Source organism: Centroberyx affinis, unplaced genomic scaffold, assembly GCF_046629955.1.
Source record: "Centroberyx affinis isolate AG114_WGS23_722 - 3 ecotype Tasmania unplaced genomic scaffold, CSIRO-AGI_Caff_v1 ptg004852l_1, whole genome shotgun sequence".
NCBI lineage: Eukaryota > Metazoa > Chordata > Actinopteri > Beryciformes > Berycidae > Centroberyx > Centroberyx affinis.
Genome location: NW_027282371.1, coordinates 58,503 through 83,085, shown reverse-complemented (window position 1 = coordinate 83,085; position 24,583 = coordinate 58,503). Strand labels below are relative to the sequence as shown.

The 24,583-nt window shown below is 47.7% G+C and overlaps 1 protein-coding gene across 4 annotated transcripts in view; it reads right to left on the bottom strand.

Moving 5' to 3' along the window:
• fbrsl1 (fibrosin-like 1) overlaps window positions 1-24,583 on the bottom strand; it is a 160,259-nt gene that overhangs the window by 105,486 nt on the left and 30,190 nt on the right. Inside the window, exon 3 of one of the 4 annotated variants that reach the window (XM_071545308.1) lies at window positions 2,808-2,837. The exons of the other annotated variants lie outside the window; for them this stretch is intronic. The gene's annotated coding sequence lies outside the window, so the exon portion shown is untranslated. The remainder of the gene's footprint in view (window positions 1-2,807; window positions 2,838-24,583) is intronic. 4 annotated transcript variants of the gene reach the window in all.

Below are 24,583 nucleotides of genomic sequence, written 5' to 3'. Positions count from 1 at the left end.
TGGGGCGGCTTTTCCATATGGCGTCGCATATGGCACTCAGCAGCATCAATTAATGTTGTTATAATACTGATTTTTATGAGCTAGGGTTTCACTCCTTTCCTCTCTTCTCTTCTCTGCCCCCCCCACCCCCCAATACCTCCCCCCCCTCCTCTTCCACCCGCCACCGCCGATTCTTTAATTCCTCAGATTGCCTTCCCTCGATTCCTCCAACCTTCGACAACCTGGCTTTTTTTTTTTTTTTTTTTTTTATCAGCGGAGGGATTCAGAATTTTTTTCCCCCCTCGCCAAGTTGTGAAAGCTCCTACCGGCTCTATTGAACGCCGCTCAGAGAACCCTGAACACGACTTTGTTCCTGCTATTCCTGCAGAAGGAGGGTAACACTATTGCCAATGTATCAGAATCTCTCTTATCGTCTTTGAAGCCTGAGAGACTTCGATCTACGAAATATGAAACGCAATGAGAGCGATGACGACAGAACGGTTACGCGGACTGAGAAAGCACGGGAGAATATCACGTATCTACTACCAAACAGTGTGCATTTACAGCACCTACCTTTTGGTCACATTAGGCCGGCATCAGGGCCTATTAGTGTGTTAAATTAGGTCTGTATTTATGCACAAAGCAATAGGCAGATGGATGTAAGAGCCGAATCTGAGGGGCTTTTTTGTTCCCTGGTGCCTTTGGTGGTGGATCTGACAGGAGGGGAACAAGAGCGTAGCAAAAAGCCCCGCTTAAAAAGCTCCCAGCCACACCAGCCTTGTCAGCGACGCCACAATTAGAGACAAGATCACTGGCGCTTCCCAGCGAGAAACATCCACCCCCCCCTCCCTCGATGGAACTCTTTCGTTTGAGGAACACACTCAAAGGGGGGTTTTAAAACGTTTCGGATGGCTAATCACTCTCAGGATGAAAGGCCCCGGCGTGTTCGTTCATCTCAGCGCGGGGAGCTTCCCTCGCCGTTTCTCCGTCTCTGATTCTGATTGTTTTTGTTCGTTTTTTTCCTTTTGCAGCAGGCAGGCAAGGCAGGCGAGCTGGCAGGCAGGCGCCGTTTGAAGGTGCAGTCAGACCCGAGTGCGGGCCTGATGCTTTGTAGTGATATTTCCAGCAGCACAATCTCATTACTTTTTGACGTGGGAGATGCGTGCAGGGGCGGATTGTCATTTCACGCTGTCAAAAGTTCCGTGAGGGAATGGAGAAGGGAATGGAACTTCAATGACCTGCATGCCTCTGGCTCATCGAGACTGAATACATTAAACCAAGTAACACAGTTAAAATCCAATGAACCGGGTCCTTAAAAATGCTTGTAAACTTAATGTCCAGTCCCCAGGGCCGTTCCACCAATCTCTACCCTAATCTGGAATCTCTGGAATCGGATCTATTTCACAGCCCCCTCTTTCTGCTGCTGTACATCCCCTGATCTTAATTGACTTACATACGGCACTGCATGTACACTCGGGCAGCACATATACTGTACATACGCAGCTAAGACAAATAGGCCTTTGTGTCTTGAGAGGAAAAGTTCCTGGGGGCAGCGTCCCACACCTCTCAAAGCTAGTGAGAGCTCCTGGACATTTTCACATGGGACAATCAGTGCCAGTTCCCCTTTTTTTGAAAAAAAAAAAAAAAATGGGGGTGTCCCTCTAAGTTGATTTCACACAGAGTTCTTTCAATACAGAGAAAAACTTTGCTCTGTTTAAGAAGCTGCCAGGGACTGATTGAAGCGCCTGGTTACCATGCGAACCCCAGCCTGTTGCTGGGGCGACTGTCCCAAAGTGCTTCCTGGGTAATTTTCGAGGTCACTGGTTTGTGCACGCCTATGTGGCGCAGATGGGCCCACCCTCATTCAGGGCCCAGCAGGAGCTCTTTCATTAGGCCCAGTGAATGGCCTCATTCATCCCCTTCACCTCAATTGGTCACACTGCGTCTCCGCAGAGGGCCTAGGACAAACTTTTCTCTCTTTCCACTCCCTGATCCTCCACGCACCACCCACCTTAGTCATGCTTCACTTTTGTTCTGGAGCATGTGGTGGCCAAAGCTTCGGGGCTCATCTTTGGCAGCAAACTACCCCGAACAAACTAATAGGTGGAACTTACTCAACGGGCAACTGACATTGCTATCTTTGTTTGTCTTCAAGAACTGTTACAAGGAGAATCCCATGCATGGCATATAATTCAGCAGTGCAGACCTAGGTGTTGACTGCATTTTGCACAGTTTGGGGAAACACAGAGAGTGATTCATCTCATCTTGAAAAATTCATATTCAGACATGAGTATTTCCATCCAGGTCTGTAACAGTGTTTGTGACTTATCAGTGCATCAATCCCATCTCTGTGTCACAGTCCCATTTCCATCTCAGTGTTGCACTAGATGTGTTCCCTGAGGAGCCATTCCAGCAGAGCTCGCGACCATTTCAGCCCTAAGTTGCCTCTCTCTCTCTCTCCCCACTGAGTGGCTCCTGTAACAGCAGTGCTTAGCCCAGCCAGTGGGGCCTCTACTCCCTGCCTCATTTTGGCCTCAAGTGAGTCTCAGGTCTGGCCTAGTGAGAAGTGACTAATTGTCTTGAGTTGTTAGTGCCCCTGGAATGAGATCCACTTCAATCGCTGACAGGCTGCGCAATCATTTCGTTTCTCCCTTCCTCCCTTTCCCCTCTCTCTCTCTCCCTCTCTCTCTCTCTCTCTCTCTCTCTCTCTCCTCTTTCTCCTTCTTGCAGCAGATTTACCTCCTCTGCTTCTCAAGCTACTGAGCTGTAAAATTGAGTGGACGGCAGGCAGGATACAGAATGAGACCTGGCATCTTGGACGCACTAACCTTGAGGAGGGCCACTGCTGCTGGCTGCACCTAAAGAGATGGAGACGGAACGTCAGCCATATTGGACTGAAGAATGGCAAAAAAATGAGGAGGGAGGGGACAGACCAAAGCCAGGAGGGGACAATGATAACATATGCACTCCTATGTAAGAACAAGGTATAGATAGAGCCTGGCTGGAGAAACAAGATGGCAGCTTGGCATCACAGGTCTCATTCAGCCAGGAGGCTTGACATACACAGTTCAAACAGATGACGGGGTGTCAACCACAGGCAGGGAGAGGGAGAGGGAATTAGGTCTTCGTTGTCATTAGAACTGACAAGTCCTTTCTCTCCTCTCAAGTCCCCCTGCTTCCCTCCTTCTCTTCTGTCTTCATTTTATAATAGACTTTAAAGTGTCTAGCCCTGTTATTCCCCAGCTACTCCGGTGCACATGTGCAGTTACTCTGTCTGCCACCACACCCTACGCAATTAGACAAATCGAACTGCACAAATTCAAAACGAATGAAAAAAATCTACATATTTTGCAAAAATAATTCAATATCATATAAACATCCCTGGAGCGTGTTTGCTAACAGCTCAGGCAAAACTAGCCGCTGTAATGAAATCAACTTGTGTAGGTACACTTGGAACGAATTTGAGCGATCAATTACCATGAATCAAAAATACACTAGCCGCGGTTTAGATGTGAACAAATGGAGTCTCAGTCCCTTACAGATGATATTAGTGCTCTGAGCTGCTCTCTCTCCACGAGAGATTAAGCAGGTTCACACTCTCCCAGGCGGGATGCGCTCCCCCCCCTCCAGGGTGCTGCACTATCATTTGCAGGAAAATTACTTCAGTAATGAAGAATCCAGGCCCATAAATCCTCATGGCCTCACCTTCCTCCGCCGCCCAACTCTCGCTGAACAGCTAGTAAAAATTCCCTTTAAAAAATTCATAGCGCAATTTTGCTCAAATCCCTCCCAGCAAGCACAATTATGGAACTTTCATCTCAATTGATTTATGTCCTGGGCAAGGGGGGGCAGGGGGAGGGCTGGGGGGAGGTAGTGCAGGGGAGGGGGGGAGAAAAAAACAAGCGGTAAATCATTGTTTTTAAAGGGGAAGGTGTAATGCCTTTCACCGCTTTCATTGCATGCGTGCTGCAGTGGGGGGGGGGGGGGGGGGGTGCATGGAGGAAGAGGAGTAGGGAGGAGGAAGGGAAGGGAAAGGCTGAGGGGTTTGGAGGCGGGGGCGGAACGGGCGGCGGAGGAGGGGAGAGAGAAGGGGTTGGGGGGGGGTTGGCGGTGGGGGGAGCGGTATTCCACTTGATTAATAACACTAATCAAATTATACAGTGTTCCACTGTGCCCTGAAATCTGGGGCCATAATGTCCTCTAATGGCGAGGTTCATGGAGCTAAACTTCAGGGGGAAAACACGGCGCTGACTGCTGCATGCCTTAATGAAGGCAGTAAAACATCCATTTCCAGAAGCCATGAAATGAAAGGCAAGATTGTGGATGTGCACCCGGTGGCTCCCCCACTGCACAAAAATGGAGGGCCGTTAACACAAAAGACAGTGAGAGAGGGAGAGAGAGAGACAGACAGAGAGACAGAGAGAGAGAGAGAGAGAGTGAAAAGGCAGAACCTTAAGAAGAGAAATGAGGAGAGAATAATACAGAAATGAAGAGATTTAAAGGGCAAGAACACCGGGAATAAGTGGATATAAAAAGACAAGGGATGATGAAGTGAGAATGGAGAGACAGATTGGTTAGAAACTCGGTGCTTTATTTCAGGAGAAATTCTCTTCTGGCATGAAGACAATCTCTCTCTGCTGATTATGGATGACCCAGGCTGCTTCACTATGTCTGTTATACTTAGTGCTGCTGACAGCAGCCACAATTCATCACTATTTAGCTGCTGATGCACCTAACCACAGCATCCTTCCCCTCATCTATCTCACTACCTCTCCATTAGTGAATTCCCTCTGTCCATCCAGCCATGTATTCTGTTGATCTGTCCGTCCATCTGTCTATCCGTCCAACCCTCCATCTATCCACTCTTTCTTTTTATCAAATTCTGTTGCCTGAGAAGAATAGACACACACCACACACTACTGCTCAGGTCTGACCTTAGTTGTCAACTAGATGCTGCAGGTGGGGGAGGATTACATTGTTATTTCTAGGCAGTATGCCAAAAGACAGAGTATGCCAAAAGACAGTATGCCTTTTGTTGGCGGCGACACCCTATGTGTTTGACATCAAAATCTAAGCAGAACATCTTAAGATGACTATGTCTCTCGCTGTAGCCGCAACGCAAAGTCCTGTAGAAAGAGTCTGCGGCTGCACTGTAATTCATTGAGTCTCCAGACACTCAAACTTATACAAAAGCATTATGGTTTGGATTAAATCTGCTAAATTACACATGCAACAAACAATCAAATCAGCCATTGCATCTTGAGCAAAGCAAATGTTATTTGCGGTCCTTGGGGCAGAATTTCATCTGGAGAGCAAGAAAAAAAACAACAACAACAAAGCTGAGAAAACACAGATTGCTATTGTTATTATTATCATAATTACAGCTGTGCTTATCGTGCAAGCGGCCTCAATCAGGATGAAATACAGTTTCATTTGATGGAGCTTCCTGTTTTGACTGGCTCGGGTTTGGGAGCCACACACTTGGCTGGCGCGCCAAAAACTCAATCAGGCGCAATTACATAGCCATCAGATAGAAATGTAATTGATTTGAAAGCTGACATGAGATATAACTACATTACAGTGGAGGCACAGTGGGGAGGCTCCTTGGGGACAGGGCCTGCGGGGAGCTCATTACCGCCAAGCTTTGAATTATTGAGTGCTAAGGCAGTGACATTGAGGAATAGAGGCGGGTGATTGGCTGTAACAACTCGGCAAGTGTTTATCTCAACTTACGGCAACCTAAGACATCTGAAGGAGTGATCTGCCCGTGCATGAATATTGCAACGGGAGAAGTTGTAACGGTTCATAATTGAAAGGGTTCAGGCCAAGGTAGGGTCCGTGGGTGCACATCATCCCTGCTATTTTCCCCTCTAGGCTTGGTAATGAGTTCAACTCAGGCGAAATGATATCACGGCCTGCCTGTGGGTAGTTTCCATAGCAATGATGCCATCTACTCCTTGGGTCAGAGAGTTAGCGCTCTGGTTAGCATTTAGCTTGTGCTACCTTCACATGCCAAACCCAGCCTCCCACAATGACAGCTGTGTTGGCTCAGCACTGTACTTTGAGTATTTTTTTAAATGAGTAATTTTACTTTTTTTTTATCCTGAAGTATGTTTTAACTGAAGCATTACATTTCACTACATTACAGAAATCACATTTATTACAGAGTACAAAATTTGTACAGGCTCTCCATAAGCATTGTATTAGAAACTGGTCAATCATAAATAGCATCTACATCAAACCTGCAGTGCAAAGCATGCAGAGGGCACATGAAGTTAATTAAGTGTCATTTTAAATGCTGAAATTTATCTATAGCTGATAGTAGCTTAGTTAACAGTAGCCAAAAAGCCATCCACCCAGCTACAGTATGAGTGTGTTAGTCTGGTTGTTGTCCAGCTAGTTTGCTAGCCTTGCTAGCTAGTTGGATGGATACCTAGTAGCAAAATAAACATTAGTGTAGTAGTGCTATTGAACTACTGACTAAGTTACTAAAATCCAATTATACAATAAATTGTGTTGATTCATGCTTTAATTTGCCTATGGGCCGTATTTTGCTTAATTAAAGGAATCTAATTTGAACTCTCTGTCCTATCTCATTACATTACATTACATTATGTCATTTAGCAGACACTTTTGTCCAAAGCGACTTACAATAAGTACATTTTACATTGCATGGGGGAGATCATATTATACTTTAACAACGTCTGTCTTTTTAAGGAACTCAGAGTAGGTTTCAACTTTTACTTGAGTAGATTAGCAAAGCAGCAGCACGTCTACTTGAGCAGAACATACTGCCACTCTCTCCACCTCTGGGCTGGAGTAGACACAAAGAGCTGAAGTGAGGCAGCAGCCGGGTGAAGCCTGACCCTGACCACCAGCCTGCGGGTCTCCGTGAGATGCTGGCGGGGCCCCCGAGGAGAGGATAAAGATATAAGTCACCGCGGAGGGGCCTCGGCGTCCCCCAGGAAACTAGCGACTGCCTACCTCTGAGAGAGCCATGTCCCCCAGGCCTCCGCTACTGATCTCCCTCTCTCTCTTTCTCTCTCTCCTTTTCTATCTCTTCTTCCTTCTCTCTCTCTATCTCCTCACACAGCCCTCCTGTGAGCTTTCCCACAAAAATGAGAACTCAATTAATTCAGGGGAAATGAGGGCGCGGGAGGAGGAGGAGGAGGAGGAGGAGGCCTGGGAGCCCAGAGAGACAGAGAAAGAGAGAGAGAGAGAGAGAGGGAAGCCTAACAGAGCTCCTTGTCGATCTGTGGCCTGGATACAGCAAACAGAGCATGGGGTTGACGGAGGTGTGCATTAAGTCTTTAGCCAAGTTAATCCTGTCTGCAGTTTAAACACGGCTGATGAACGCCCCTCATTATAGGAGGGGATGCTGGGTAAACAGGCAGGTCACAAGGAGACAGACAAAGAGAGGAGAGCGAGGCCTACGAGCGTGAACACAAAGAGCGGCCATGATTAAAACCATGCTGACACGCAGCACCCAACACTGGTATATTGTTCAATACTTGGATGCTGGGAGCGTCTCACAGGCTGACCTTTTATTGGCATTCGGCAACGACATAAACCGGCTTTTTACCTATTATGGCCTAACGGTAACAGGGCTAACACAAATAACAGACATGCTCTTGACATGTAATTGCGGTTCTAAGTGGTCGCACTAGGAAGCTATACAATAACCTACATAGCAGTGGTGGTGAAAATATCTTAGCCTCTGTTTGAACCTGAGGGAAAGAACAAACAGCGTAGTGTGAAAGGGGTGTGTACATGTGTGCGTGTGCGTGTGTGTTTATGTATGCGACCGGTGACCTTTGACCTCGTGAACAGGGGCCTCATTCTAAAGATGCAAAGTGCGGTTGGACAGACAACAGTCATCAATCTTGTCCGGGCCGGGTCACCCTGCTTAATGCTATATTAGGCTACTAGGAGCTACTACACAGCTCAGCTCATTTTCTCATAGCCTTGCAGAAAAGCTGGCAGAAAACCAGCTGTTAGCAGGGGCTGTCACCAGGTTTGAGGTCACTAGCGCACACACACGCACACACTATATGAGGTGGTACACTGCAGTACTTCCAGCAGCTATGCTAAGTATGCTAAAAAACAAATTGGCACTGTGAGCGGTCCAAATAACTGCAACTACTGACTCTCGCTGTACACAACTGTTTTCTGCACGTATCATTGAAACCTAAACTACTAAATAAAAACAAATGATCCATGTTTTACCAAAAGGCTACTTGTCAGCTGTGAGATGATATCTCCGGTGCAACGGTGTTATAAATGTAACCGCTTCACGATGACAGAGCGTAAATCTCTCGGCATCCTGGGATATTTCTATGCTACAGTTTGACTGCTGTGCATATATTACGGTGTTTTACCAGTCCCAAGCCCTTAGGATAAGGCTAGTAAAACAGGCGAGTCAGACAGTTCCAAATTTTCATATGATAAATACCTTGCATGTTAGGAGCCAGGGGGGATTGTGGCGAATGTGTTTCCAAGAAAATCAGTCTGCCACTAGTACTTAGAGTGATTGAATAGCCTGTAAACAGAAGCTGCAGACTTGCTTGTCGCTGTCTGGTAGATACTAATATGGTTGTGCTTCCAGCAACTGAAGGGAAGGAAGGGGGGGAGGGAGAGGGGGAGGGGGGGGCAGAAAAGTGAAGTTCATGAACTGAACAGCGAGTGCAGCAGCTCTTAAAATTACCCAGGCTCTTCTCTTGGCCCCGTCCCCGAACCAAAACTGTCGACAAAAACCACAAGACCGTTGAGCAGAGAGCGTCAAGTCAGTCATAAGACACCCTCAGTCAATGGCCGATAGTGTTCCTCGCATTAGCCCAAATTAAAATTAGATCTATCTTTAACAATCTAATAAAAAAAGCCATATGATGATACTTTCCCCCCTTCTGCTCTCCATCCTCTCCTCTGCAACCCCCGAGGAGAATAAATTCTCCTTTGTTCGCGGCACTCGTAAAAAGGACCTTTTTGCTTGCATGCCAGCGTCGTTCCTATCTATAAAATTCATCACAGTCGGAGCTCATTTTTTGTCAGATCTGTGTCCAATCGAGAAAGTGTGGAGGCTGCAGATAGTCTTGTTGATGTTGCAGGCCGAATTAGAGGCAATATGAGCATGAAAATGAATTAAGCACACAATTTAGCAGTCCGGTTGAAGGCACGTCTTTGTGTCTCCTCCATGCATCAGCTGACATTGATACTGTATTAAGACTAAGGTTATTACACTAATAACAAACTAAAAAGGAAAGGCCGGGTTCTTCCATGGCCTGAATGTGAGGTGGGTTTCTAATGAACAGAGGCATGTGGCTTTTTACCACGAGGCAGACGACTTAACAAGTTTGCCATTCAGTCAAAAATATATCCTGCGTCTTCCAAAAGGACCGAAGTCTTTTAACGCACGAAAAGAGCGCCAAACGTTAACAGACGGTTGGTTTAAAATCACAGAGAGAGAGAGTTCGATTTCTCGAGGCCGATTCCCTGGTGAATAATCGGCGTTCTGCGAGACGGCAACAACTTCTACGGAACTGTAAGAAGTTCACACGCATGAGTGCAGCGGCAGCAGTTTCGTTGAAGGTGAGCTGTTGTGAAAGTGACAAGGAGAAGAAACCACAAGCTCTGCGCCGCCTATTGTGCTAACAGAGAAACCCACAAAGGGTGCTGTGAGTTGCTAAAAGAGCACGGTACGTGTATACGGGGAGGGGGGGTGGGGGGGGGGGTAAGCCGCAGCCCGACTCGAGCTGCAGCTTAGTCTGTCTAAATAAATAACCGCCGAGAGACCTTAGAGACACCTTCGCCTAAACAGCTCCTCAAGCCTACGGAGAACCAATCCGAGTGAATAAACCTGTTGCGCCTGACAATAAAACACGGCCTTCCCCTCTCCCCTCTCTGATCTCATTCCAGACGTGGTGTAACGCCCGACTCCCCAGACACATGCGCCACATCTCCTCTGACCCGAACATGAAACCCGGGACACAAGAAACACTACGCAGCCATTTGGTTTCGTTTGTTCTCCCGGGGCCTCCTTGGCTCGAGGAAACCCAACCCCCTGGCATTCGCTCTAATCCCCCGGGAGGACGAGACGCAGGGGCGGCGGCACACAGATAAAGCGCCAGGTGAATCGCGTCGCCTGTTGACGGACCACCGAAGAAGACCTCCCCCCCACCCCCCCCGGCGCTATCGCCTTACATCCCGCTAGTCACCTTAGCATAACAAGCGCCGCATCAACTCTCGACTGATTCAATTGAGCAGAATCGTGCACAGTTCATTGGCTTTTGGCCGGCGCTTTTGGGAGTAGATGACAACGGTGTGTGTGGAGCCAGGGAGTATCAGTTGACCCAGACTAATTATTCATAAGGCCTTGTTGTGATGGCTGCTGCTCTGGTAAGGTCAGGCAGGAGCAGCTAGGGGGAAAACAAAAACATTTCCTACTAAAACGGAGTTGACACCACTGGGTATCTACAGGAAACTGTGAAAGAAAATCTGACGCTCCCAAAAAAACCCACTGGGGAGCGGGGGGGTGATCTGTAAGTGGATATCAGCCTGACTGCTATACATTCCCAATTGCAGGTTGTATTGGATGCAATGGAGGATATGATTTGAGAAGGGGAGCTCATGCATGGCTGAAAGGAGAACGGCGCAGCTCCTTAAATAATGGTACACTCCATCTCCTCCCCACCGCAGGCAGGCATCGGCTTGAAATTTGTAATTACAGTAATTGTGAGTTCGACAAATGGGCTTCCAATACGCTCTTTGGCGGTGAAAATGCAGGTTGTGTCATCCGCGAGAAGTCGGCTAAAAGCATCCGGCGTCAGCGCTTCAATTTGCCAGAGCCGGGGACGGGGAAAGCGTCGGGGAAATGTCCGCGCGTCTGCAAAAATCGTCACGAGTAGCATTATTTAGATGGGTAGGTATGAGGCAGAGGGGAAAAGCCGAGAGAACGTTCCTCACCTTTAAGCCGCCGACGAACCGCTTTCTCACCTCTATTTACAACGAAAACGAGGTGCAAAAAAAAAAAAAAAAAAACGTGTACCCACAAGTACGCACACAAAAGGCCCACTTACGAGCGAGCACAATAGCGTGGCAATTAGCGGCTAGAGAGGAGGAATGCTGGATCGGTTACAGTTGTTGAATGTTAATTACAGCGTTTTACGGGAGTCGAGGAGATAACGAGTTAGCGCCTGGTGACAGCAGCGACACGTCCTTTAACGAGAGCCGTGGAAATTTATGAAACTTGAGATCAGGGACAATGAGCCGTTACTGGCTTGTCAGGCGCTCTCCCGCTCACCCTCCCTTTGTCCTAATGAAGGCAGACACTCGTTTCTTCCTCTCCTCTGCACGTTCCAGGGCTGTTAGCCGGGAATGATTATCGTTCATTTCAGAAAGGCAAAAAACAAAACAAAAAAAAAAAACAGCGGATTGGAATTCGGTCCGTGCTCGCTCTAAATACCTTATCGTCTCACATCGCTGCTGCCGTTGTCTGATCCGCTTCTGTGACAGCTATAGGGTATGGGGGGGGGGGGGGGGGGAAACAACAACCGGCCGAGCATGTGGACACGAAAAAGCCAGCAGAAAAAAAAAAAAAACACGGGGTCATATTTCAGATAATTCCCAGTATGGGGCAGGGGAAATAGCCGGTAGCCAGACAAATGTGAGTTACCAGTCGTTCCTGCCTATCTAAGTGGGGAGGGATCAAGGGCTTGGTGAAATCCGAGGGGTTAATATGGTCATGTTGTGAGGCCCGGTTTGGAATGTAGGTTAATGGAATCATTGATAGGGCTCAGCTCTAATGCCGGTGATGCTTAAGAGGATCCATACCTCATGATTTAGGCAAATCCTGGGACATTCTTCAAAGTTTCCTCCACTGACCCTGGCAGGACTCTTTGAGAGAGGCAGATGCAGAAATGTAGGGATTTCTCTGCTACTGCTAACCAGAATCCCCTAGGCTTTATCAACAGCCTAAATGGCTTTTATAGAATATTACATCAGTTACACTGGGGCACACACAGGGCCCAATGGTAATATTAGGCCTAATAAACACGTAAAGAGAGGCTGTTTTGCTTCATTCCCAAGGAAATTACAGTGCATTACAACTATGTGAGCAAGAATGTGCAGTAAAATATAGGGTTTTTAACATTCATGTAACCGTAGCTCATGTCTGGACTTTGACCTGGCAGGAAAACAACTAAATTGCTCCTGGTTCATTAGGTCTAGCTCTAAACAGGTTTATTATATCCAAATCAAAGCAACTTGACTTACTCTGAATGCAGTCATATTCCAAATATGGCTGCAGTAAGAATGTCTCTGAGGCCACAAATGAACCAATTTAAGTCCTGATCTCTGCAGTGAACCTATTACCAGTACTAGTGGTGGGAAAATCCTGACAACATTCATTTACGTGGGCCGCGGCTTAGATGAAGAAGAGAGGCTAGTTTATCGGAGAGAGCAAGAGGAGATCCTTGAGAGCCAAGGATGGTGTTCAGATGTCAATAAAAACAGGTGTTAACCAGCTTAGCTAAGATGTTAAGAGCTCGGATAATCCTAGCCCGGATCCAAGAGGGATCCGGCTCTGGAATACTAATGCTTGGGATGCGCCGTTAAATCACAAAGAGTTGATTAGGGGGCTGGGTTTGAGTAGCGCTGCTGCTATGGGCACATCCACAGGCACTTACCAAGGCTTGAAGAATAATAGATGTCCATGTATGGAGGATGCTTGGCTGTGAGTGGGGTCACTCAGGCCTAGAACTAACAATCTCCTTTTTAAAAACCGACTACGAGATTTTACCTCAAGAGCGAAAACACCTACGCACTGTGGACTGACTCAGAAATTCACCTGAACTGGCCTCCACAGACAGGAAAAGCAATCCATCTCTTTAGCTCTTGGACTTAAGTTGTTCTCTGCTGCTGCGGCATAGCGGGATGTACAGCTGTGCATATATGATTGCCATGCTAAGAAATTAATCATCATGCTATGAGTGACTTTCCGTTTAAGATGCATTCTAAATGCATTACTCATGCAGCCTCTTATCGTCAAAGGCCATCCACAATAGCATTCAGTTATGTCTCTATCAGCTCGTCATCTGTCTTTCATTCATGCTTACCATACAAACTTAACCTTATGTGTCTATGTTGGTTATCTCTAGCATTTCTAAGAAAAGTGGTAGGACTTTATGGACTTTATTTACTCACTGAGCAATTTCAAAGAACTGCATGTCTGTGAGATCAGTTCTAGAAAGACCTAAAAACACCTGACACGCTATCGACATTCAAGAAAGTTTATTTGTTATAATTAGGGAAACCGAGAGAACACATCAAAGGACTGTGAATGTGCCAATTTTCTGCTCAACCTATCTCAACACAAACAGGTAGCACCTAAAGCGAACGCGCAATCTCACCTAGAACACGGAGGAGCGCAACTTCACACGGGAGAACGTGCCAGAAGGAGAAATCAACAACACACGCTGCGTCTCTCCTCCCGAAAAACAGAAGAAAGTCTCACTCCCGTACGACACCTCGACTCGGACGCGGAAAATTAAACGCGAGCGCCCGCCTCTATCGCGCTTTATCGGCTTTGACCGTGCGGCCTCGCGCGCTCCGACGCGTCTACGCCGTCCCGTTGCTGCCGCCGCCCCGTAATCGAATCAGCATCTGGCGTCGGCGGGCGGCCCGCGGTTCGGGGGGGCGTCCTCATTTGCAAACACCACCTGCCAGTCCCTCGCTCCTCTCTCCGCTCGTCGGGGGCGACGTTAGCGCGAGCGTGAAATGTGATTTTACGTGCGGCGAAACCTCTGCGCCCGGGGCCGCATCTGAGTCTGCCCACCTGGAAAGCAGGCGCGAATAATCGACGGTCACCTAAGTCGGAGGTAGTCGTCACGCATGTGACAACTAGCCAGGCAGCGGCGATGCAGTCCTTCAGGATGAATTGCCGTTGAAGTCCGGCTGAACTCAGCTAGCAGAAGGGAAGCGAGTGACGTCCGTGTTATCGTCTGTTCCTATGATTCAGCGTTATGTCCCGTCATGCTCGAGCATCCGAGTAAACCATTATATTGCATGTGCATGTGCAGCTGCGTGGTCAGGTACGAGATACCGAGATATTGCACACTTGCGTGACTCAGAAACAAAGGAAATACATAAAAGATAAGGGAATTTCTCTCTCTCTCCTTATGCAATAGTAACCACAGAGGGGAGGCGGAGACAACGGCGCTGATTAATGCAGAAGAACTTGTTGTGCTCTGTGTCTGACATTGATTTGTCCCTTTAAAACTGGGAGAGCCCCCCCCCCCCCCGCCCCCGCCGACCGCTTTAGCTGTTCAGCCACAAAGCTGTGACAGGCCCTCTGGTTAATCACACGCGTACAGCTATCGACTCCGCGCCTTAAAGTGCCGCGCAATGCGAGAGGATCAATCATAAGACAATTTGCGCTCGAATGGTCAAGTTTGGTTAATAGGACGCCGCCTCATGCCTTCTGCATGATCGCGCGTAATGCAATCAGATTTCCATTGACAGACTACCTAAGCTGTGATTAGATTTCTCTGTGAGGGGGGAAAAAAAAAAAGAAAGAAAAAAAGACATATATATTCACTGCTCAGTACTCTACACCTGCCGCGCAACTCAGTCGCTTAGTATGCCAGGTGCACTGTAACATAGGAGACCAGACACATCACCTTTAAGTTGCCAGGGCCTCGCCTTTTGATGAATGTCAACAAGGCCGTTAGAGGGGAGGAAATGAGAAAGAGAGAGAGAGAGAGAGAGAGAGAAAGAGAGAGGAGAGAGGGGGGAAAGAACACACAATTATAAAAGCTTCATTTCTTCAGAGAACCATAAAGTCTCGTCCCAGAAGGGCAGCTGAGCACAAATCAATTTCTTTCAGTCGATTACAAGCACTGAGGTTCTAACCTTCATTTGTGAGTCTAATACTCCAACAGTTATGTAGAACACATACCAATTAAGCAATTCTGCTGGAATAAGAGGGCCGTGAACTGACACGATTATGGAGGCCGGGCCCCCGGGGAGGTCGGGTTATCTGCTCAGGAGCAGGGAGAAACGAGGGGAGCAGGGCGGATGGGAACGGGGCGGTGGGGGGGGGGAAAGATGGCGAGGAGAGGAGAGGAGAGGAAAGGGAGAGGAGGGAGACGGAGGCGGAGGAAAAAGTCATTTATTAAGTCTAATACTCTGTGAAATGTTCCCGTGGTAATAAGGCGGGGAGATTGCGTTAATATCGGGGAGCCATGCAGAAAAGGTCACTCGATATCTGCGCCGCCCACCGGGGTCGCGTTGATGGGCGCTGCTCAAACACATCTGATAACGCTCTCAGCGCCGCCGCTCGGCGCCAGAGGTCGAGAGGATGAGAGCCCGGGAGAAGATGCCATTTGCGGAAAATTGCGCCGACGCACCGCTGCGCTCTGACACAATTTGATAGTCTCACTGTTGGCTTTTTTTTTTTTTTTTTTATGCGTAGACTACTGTACTAGGACTGAATGGAATAAACAGACGCCGTGGCATCCAATCAAAGATTTCCTGGCATAAATAGCTCCTGCGACAAATGATGTTTTTTCCTCTAAGTTTTAATTTGCGATCATTCGTCTCGGCGATGACATGAACACAGAGGGAAGGCTGACACAATCCTCCCTCTGTTTTCGAACGCGTCTGCACGCAGGCTGAAGGAACGAGATGCGTCGGAGGCGCACCCTCACCCGTCCTTTTATTGTCACAAGCTAAATCTGCTGCCATTTTCCTCTTGATTTAAAGAGCGCGGAGGCATCTCTCCAGATATGTGGAGATCAACACATTGTCATTCACTGCTGCGGCGCACCTTAACCACAGCCCTCGCTGCCAGAAGATTTATGGTAATTCCTGATAGCATGTGATAGGATGCAGCCCATAAACCCATGTGAGGTATGTGTTTCTATGGTAACCCTTTCCCTCTATTCGCTAGCCCTATGTGCCTTGGTGTTTTTCTTTTTTTTTTTTTTTCTTCCCTCTCCCTGTATTGTAGGCACTGTCTATTTGGATGCCAGTGGTAGGAATGAGATGCAGATTTGCGGCAAAGCGGAGACACAGATGTTTCCTCGTTGCCTTTTAATCTCCTATTCCCTCAGCGCCGGGGCGAGAAACACTCCCCCTTTAGAATGGTAATTGGACGAGATGAATAACAAATAAACAAAACAAAAACAGCCCCCGTGTTTATAAGGAGCAGTTTAACACTTTGGAATGATCGCTCTTTATGGCTATTAATGCCACAGAGACAAATGCAGGGGCCCCGCTTCTTTTGGGGGGAACAACAGAGGATTGAGGTTTTCACTTATCTAATCGGTGGGAGACCTAGCAAGGCCCGGCGGAAGAGGACACCGCTCCGCTCATTAAGGCGGCCGCATTACCATAAGACCAGTGCATCGCCAGCTTTCCCTTTGCCCCAATTTTCCACCCTATTCCCCAACGCGCGCACTTATGCATCATATACACCGAGCCGTCGGAAATAAAAACACGGACTCGGGAGTGTGAAGCAATTTCTCTTTCTTTTTCACACGCCATTTCCTTGTCCGTGAGAAAAACTGTGCACGAGTGCTCACTTCAGCAGAGTGGCTGAGCATTCCGGTTGAACGCGGGGCATAATATCGTTTATACCCTTCGCTAATATACGATTTAATCTGCTACTTTGATCCGCTGTTGTCGTCCACATCCTCCCCTTTCTCCGACGGTCTGGCTTCCATGTGTCTCCCATATGTAGTTATAAAACCGTACTTAAGTCAAATTGCCGCTCGGTAGATTCATTGCTTGTAAATTTAAGATAATGATTTCATTAAGTGCTGCCAGGCCCGGTGTCACATGGCGAACACTTTTCCTCCGTCTCCCATCTTGCCAAACAACAACCTCCATATCAGGAGGTGTTCTGTGTGTTTGTTGACAGCACTGAGATAAATGAGGATATTGCGACACCGTATGATATCGGAAAACTGGAGTTAGAAAAGCTATTTGCATGAAAAGCCTGTCCCTCTCTCTCCCCGGAGAGCTTTATTACAGGAGGATATTTCAAACGCTATCAAATGTGCCAAACATTTACTTTGATAACTCCATCAGATGGCTCCCTGGGTTTAATGGTAGCAATCTGAGAACGCTGAGGCGCACGCCTAAAGCGCCGAGAATAATGGCGGGGAGGAATACAAGAAAGGGATGAATAAAATCTCTTTAAAAAGTTCATAAATAATGCACCTTGCGCGCTAGAGAGTTGTTGCCTATTTAACTATGCATGCCTGACACGGAGTTCTTCCTGGTTCCTGTGCTGGCGGAGACACAAACACAGCGGGTATTGTGGGTCAACATGACAGCACAGGAGGAGGACAACCTGGGGCTCCATCAATCCTCTCAGCCTTGGCCTCCCACCCACACCGAGCAAATCCTCCCCACGGCAAATCTCCAGCCACAGGATGACTGCACCACCTACTGTATTTTCTCGCCGCGCCGGAAAAAACAGAGCGAGAGAAGAGAGGAAAACCAGCGAATGACCGAGCGCGTGCCAAAACGAGGGAGAAGATGGAGAAAATGGGAGAAAAACAAAGTGCAGGACTAATTATCCAATTAATGTGCAATTAAGCCCATGCGGCCTAATGGTCTGTGTTGGATTTGGTAATAGCTCTACCAGATTGAGGAGCCTATTAAACTCACTGTGGGCTGCTGTGAGGAGCAGACAGACTCAGACAGCATCTCTGTGCACAGGCCCAATAGCGGAATGCTACAATTAGGTGTCTGGATTATAACTCAGCAAAGGAAATCTTTAATGTATATTGTATATTGGGCTGAGGCATGCCGACTGCACATTCGAGAAAATCAAACCCCCTGACATAAAATTCAACAAAGCATTTCATTAAGAATTTCATTATCTGCCATAGCACAGTTTGCTAATAAATGCTAATTATATTCAAGCTAATATTTAATCACACACAATTTCTACAGTCAACTCCGTTTGAGGAAATACTAATTCTAATGAACACATTCACAGTGCAGTTTATGAACTTCGGCACACTGGCAAAATGAGGGAGGAAACGTGGCTGATGTTTAAAAATGCTTTTTCAACTATGAGCGTTATTAGCTTTGACTAATTTCCTGCCCTAATGAGATCCTCTTGGAGCGATATTTTGGTGCAATTAATAATGCACATAGAGTAATTAGGGGCATAAATATTTATCATGTTGTGTTTCTGTCTCGTATAGGGTGTGGTGAGTGCACACCCGAACCTATTGACTGTGCTAGTGTGGGATGACTGGCTCGTATGCTTGCCATCATTACACTGTAATTCATGTAGTAAATCAAAATCAACTACAGTGTGGGATTTACTACGAAAAGACTAAAGATTTCTAGATTTTCATGTTAAAATTCCCCCATATTTTCAGCCTAAATCAGCAAGTGGGGCTGCAATAGAGCTTATTAACTTATCAAACATATTACCCAATGTTGGACTTCACTCAAGTAAAAAAAAAAGAGGCCAGTAGGAGAGAGTACAAGGTACAACAGTGGGAGAAGGTTGAACTCACTTTGCCCTTGAACAGCCTACACAAAGGTAAATATTGCTAGAACACATACTCCGACATGAAAATGTAAACACACGAGGAGATAATGTGTAGCCAAGCCCAGATAAGACACTCATATAAGCACAACGTTACTCAACATCGCTATGGCTGATAATGGGCCTTCGCAATCTGTATCGCTAAACTGGGACAACTGCGCAAATACACTTAGTCCGGCGCGGGACCTCTTTGGGTTTTGTGCAATCGTTTTACCCCCAGAGCTCACTTCTGGTTCGCTCCGGCTAATCTTCCAGGAGGGCGCGACACGGCGACCCGTCAGGTAGAGTTTCCTCCTCGGCCAAGGGGGTGGGGGGGTGCGGGGGGTGGGGTGGGGTGGGGGGGGCAATGTCAACAGGACGGAGTGGAAGTGGAGCCGGAGAGGCAATCAGGGCTGCGATGGGGATAACCCGGGTTCAGAGCCGGTGTAATGGAGTGTCTGTGTCTGGGTGAGCAATGGATTGCTAGACAGTGGTGTCCCCTGAGCCCTCGGGCCCTGTGACTGCAGCCATCTGGAGTTGATCTCTATCTCGTTCACCTCAAACCCAGACATAAAATGGCAGTCATTTCTCTCCCTCTCTCTCTCTCTCTCTCTCTCTCTCTCTCTCTCGCTCTCTTCCTCCTCCTCGCCCCCTCTCTCCCACTCCCAGGTATGTAAACAATCAGACACACTTTGTCTGGCCATGTTTCATTGATTTCTTGTCTCGCTGCCTCTAATCAGCCCTTCACTGGTTTAATTATCTGTAACTTGTGGTATTTGGCCTGCTTGGAATACGCTCCCATAGGTCACATCAACCTCCCCGCGCGGCCTTTTCATCTTAAAGTTGCACTTAGCCAAACATCAAACGTAAAAAAAAAGTGGACCTTTATCCCAAAAAACAGCGCTCCAACTCCGCTGCTTGTAGCTGACGACTTGGAGTGAGTTAATGGTGCATTTAAGTGCTGCGAAAAGGAGGAACCCGGAGAGGAAAAGGAGGTGAAAGACCTCTGAACCTACCGTTTTGAGTGGCAGATTTCTCGTAATCGTGTTCCCAGAGGTTAAAAAGGGAGCTCCTTGACATAACTGTGCTCTGCAGGAGCAGGGCTAGACCAATAAAGGTGACTGGGTCACAAAATGCCCCGCAAAAGCCGACAGCTTGTGTTAGTTACCAGACTGTTTTAAATACCTCTCTCAATGTGAATCCAATTACCGGCAGCCTTTGTTTGTTCAGACAAAAGCAGCTATGTTCAAGGTCTGTGTCTCTCTGATTTTAATCAATTCTCTGGGGAAGTGTGAGTGGGAGATACAGATCAGGACTTGCCATACGTCAGCGAGAGATGTGTGTGTGTGTGTGTGTCTTGTGTGCTTGTGCAGAGGCTTGTTTGTGAGAACGTCAGAATGACTGAGTGATAGGAATTGTCAAAGAATGAGAGAGCATAAAAGCTTTTTTATAACAGTATTCATCTCAAAAGGAATCCTATTCTCCAGCAAACTCCTTGACTTCTTAATTTCTCAAAAGCCAAAAGTTACTTTTGGTTTCGACTGCAACTCGGAGTTCCACTTGCGAGTGAAACACGGCGGCAAAGTTTGCAACAGACAACATTTATATCAGATAATTATGACAGATAATATTGTATATTCCGCCGGCTGTTTCCCATACCTAGAGGGGTTAGCTTGTTACTTGGCTACATGGCAGATGTTCTCATATGCTCTGGCATTAGTTTAACAGGGGACAAACCACCTGTTCCATATGGGAGCATAGCAGCCAGCCAGCCTGTCGACGACAGCCGTCCTCACATCAACATTCACAGACAGAAATGAGGGGAAGAAGGCATTGCAATAAAATGAACAAAGTCAGAAGGTCGGACTCATTTCTTTCCGTTCCCTTGCAGAGAAAGAATCTGGAAGAAATGAGACCCCCCCCCCCCCCCCCCCCTTCTGCATTTTTTTTGTTGTTGTTGTTGCAAGGGGCCGTGTCACCCCTAATGAATTCCAAAATGTTAAGATTTGCATTTCAATTTGGAAACCTCCCTCTCAGAGGCGATAAAGCCCCCCCCCCCCCCCCCCCCGCCCGCCCTAACCCCGGCTCTAAATCACATTAAGCATGCAGCTATCTTTTGTAAGGCCCTGCAACAATGTCATTGCGGTTCTCCCTCTCCATCATTATGCCTGGTGCTTTTTGGCGGCCTGTTTACAAGCTAAATAAATAGCTACACAAAACATCTGGAGCCACAAAAGAGACCTTAAGTGGGGCTCTTAAAAAGAACCGCCACACAGCGCAGACGCCTGCTTTAACCCTTCTGGGCCTGCTTGAATCACCCGCAGCCTCAGACCCAAAAAAAAAAAAAAAAAGGGAAACTCTGAATGTGTCTTTCGCAATTAAGGAAGAGAGAAACGCAGCCTTGAAGAAACCGAGTGTTTTGTCCCTTATTCTTTATGCATATTTGCCACTTTCGCTCGACGGTGCAGCGCGTTTTTTTTGCACGCTTTGTGCAAACACAACACCGAAACCGACGAGAAAGGAATATGCCCCGACAGACAGCTGTGTTTTCCTTTCATCGCCTCGCCTGACAAATAGCGCTCCGTTTCATTTATTGCACTCCAAAAAAAAATGCATGGAGAGCGAATTTTTGTGTAAGATCAACAGCGTGTGATGTGTATGTAAAAACTCCTGGTATGCTCTGTGTGTCTCTATTACAGGGGGAAATGCATACAAACTGTTGGCCCGTTATTTACCTCCCACCACTTTTCACACCCACTTCTAGTATGTACGTCTAGGTTGTGAGCTGTGGTTGTTGGATTCTTATTTCCATCTATGTCTATGTCAACAAAAGCCGTGCTGAAGTATTAAATCCATATCGCTTTGGTGGGCGGTGCGGGTCACCGATCTGCTGACTTTTTTCGAAGCGCCGGCGGTTCTGACTCGCATCGAAATCTAATCTGGACGGCGTGTGTGAACTTAATGGTGCGTGGCCCATTCGGCCTCCTCATCCCGGAGGTCGAGCTCACTTTATGGGGTCGCCGTCCCCAAATTTACGACCTGAATTCCCCCCCCCACCCCCCCACCCCGTTACTCGGCGTGACGCTTTTCCCGGAGAAACGCGTTCTCGCGGTCGTTCTCGCGATCTCTCCGAGGGAACAGAGCCGAGCGGGAGGCCGAGAGGAATACGGGGGTTGTATAAACACGCCGTCGGCTCCAAGGGCACGCGGCACAATAACTTATGGAATGTCTCGCATCTCCGTCGACACAGGGGGATGAGTCATGTTGAGAGGAGGTGCTGGTGTCATTTGTTATGGGTGCACCGCTAGCGTAAGCCGCGCCTCACATGGAAGACTCAGCCCCGGCAGTCAGGCAGTAAACCAGCAGAGAAAGGAGTAAGAAAAACACGTGTCATCTCCTAGACTGATCAGCAGAGTGCCGGTCATGATTCAGTGCTTTCTCTGAAGACGCCATTTGATGCTCTCAATTAGGACAACAAAGACAATCTGCCGAAAATAATTCTAGAGCGGCGCCGGAGATGTGCGTCCCATTTCTTTTTTTCCCCCGCCGCGCAGCATTAACTGAGTGGGAAGCAGAGAAACAAGAAGCACGAAAAGTTAAACCCTTCCACAGAAGCTCGCTTCTAATTTAGCTGTTTGTGTAGGAGTGCGAGACGTTTTCGGCCCTGACCCCTCGACGCCTCACTTTTACAGCTCTGAGATGCAGCGATCTGAAGTGAATACAATTTCCAATCACCGCCGCGCGGCTTTTGTGCCGCGAGGCCCCCAGGAAAATGGATTCTAAGCAGAAAAGAAGAATGCAATAACGCTTTTCTAAGCCCTCGCTAGGAAATCGGTCAAAGCGCGGAAATGTATATGCACAAGGACGACGAGATCTTTCTGGATTCGATTCATAACTCCGTCCTCAATAATACGAGGCGTTATCGCTCCATGCTTCCTCCTGATTAGACGCAATCTTCGGAGCAAAGCAGACATGCAGACATGAAACGTTCGTTCTTGGGAGGGAGAAAAACCTAATAAAGCTCGGGCCAAGAGTGGAGATAGGAAATCTCCCCGGCGCGCGCCAGAGACATCATCTTTCATGTCCAAAACAAAAGGTCAAACTCTCAGGCAGCCCACGTTTAGGCCCAACAGCTAATCGCCTCACTTCCCCACCCCATCTCGGAGAATTACAGCGGCTGTTAAGTGTGCATAATGAATGCCATAAAAGCTGGCCTATAAAGCGGGGCTTTTGGACAGCCTCTGGCAGTGAGTGGGAGCGGGTCTGAGCACGGATCCGACTCTTTGCCCACCCATTCGCGTTCGAGGAGCGACCGCCGACGGGGTTTTTTTTTTTTTTTTTTTTTGCGAGGAGCGGAGGGGAGGGGAGGGGAGGGGCGGCTTCCACACCATTAATGAGCGCTAATATTTCAAAGGAGGGGGACGCGGGGGGCCCGAGCGCTGACCGTTATATTAAAAATCAAACGGTGTGACCTTGTTAAGATGGATGCCTGGTCGCTCCGTCCCCTAGGTGCTGCCGGGGCTGCAGACGGCGCGGCGCATTAAAGGTGGCTCTTTGCTTTTTAAAGCATCAGCCGTGGCCGCAGATATATACGGGGTGCGCCGGGAGCATTACGAGTGGCATTTAATTAAAGAAAAGTAAGCTGTGGGATTTTATAGACTGGCCGGGGATTGCTTGATCTGGTAAGTAAGTGGAAATGAAGGATGCTTGAAAGGCGGCATAAATCTAACACAGCGCTAACTTAACCTTCCTATGATTGTAAAAGTCAAGGCGGGGACACTTTAAGTCCTGTCTGGTGCGGAGAACGTTATCTCATTCAGCTTCGTTCAGCTTTAAATGAGTTTGCGGAGTATAATAAAGAGGGAAAAGTGGGGTTCAAGCAATGCGCGCAATAAATTTGATTATTAGCTCACTGCTGATCATTTAACAAGCTACATCAAACTAGCAGGAGCTGACACATGCATGTTTATTGCCGATAGATTAGAAGATACATTAGAACGAGGAAAACCACGCGGGAAGGACTGCGGTTCTGATCCACCTTAACAGAGCCTGGTTCCTCCTAGTCGAGGCTGGTCCAGGTCAGACTAGTGATTTATAGGCTGGTAATTAGCCCCAGATGACAATGATGAATGCGCTACACTAACACCTTTGTAGGCTGCCTTGTTAGGGAACATCTGAGAAGCCTGACAAAGCTATCATTTAGGAGAAAGCTCTTAATTACCCTGGCACAATTATGAATGGACCGCAAACAGACGCCCAGCTGTTTCGATGCAGCGTGGTGGGAGGAGAGACGGAGGGAAGGTGGGGGGGGGGGGGGGGAGGGTGGAGGGAGGGAGGGCTTCGCCTGACGACGCTCGCTGCAGATGTGTTGCGAGACAAAAGCAGTGAGACAAATAGCTCAAGGACATTTTTTTTTTCTTTTTTTTGTGCCTGAGCTCCCAGGGAGTCAAAAGGAGCCATTTCTCTCTGGGATAATCAAAGATGGGTTAGGGTCAAAAGGTGTGGGAGATGGAGGGGAGGGGAGGGAGGAACAATCAGGTGTGAAATAAAATGTTCCTCTGCTGCTGAGGTGGAGAGGGGGGGGGGGGGGGGGGGGTGAATTGGCCCGCAGCCACAACTCCACAGGTACTATCTGTGCCCATGGTTCTCAGTTAAGAGTGTTCCTATCTAGAAGCTGGAACACAAGTGAGACCTCTTGCATCTCATTGACATATCTTTACTCCACTTTCAGCCAAAGACAAGCTAACACCCAATTGTCCCAGTGTCCTCATTGTTGTATATATTATATATACATTGTGTAGTATTTGAGGAAGGAAGCATGTTGGCCAGCCACACTTCATTGATTATATGTATTATCAAAATATTACCAATGTCCATATTATAGCCTTTGCGATACAGATATTGCGCTCTTTCTTATTGCAATATAAATGTGATGTACTGTCCAGCCTTAATTGTGAGTGCCAAGAGGAACAAGAAGTGACCTGCATTAGGTTACTTCCCCATCCATCACAAGTCATTTGGCAAACGCTGTGTTGGCAGTTGCATTGCAAAGTCCAA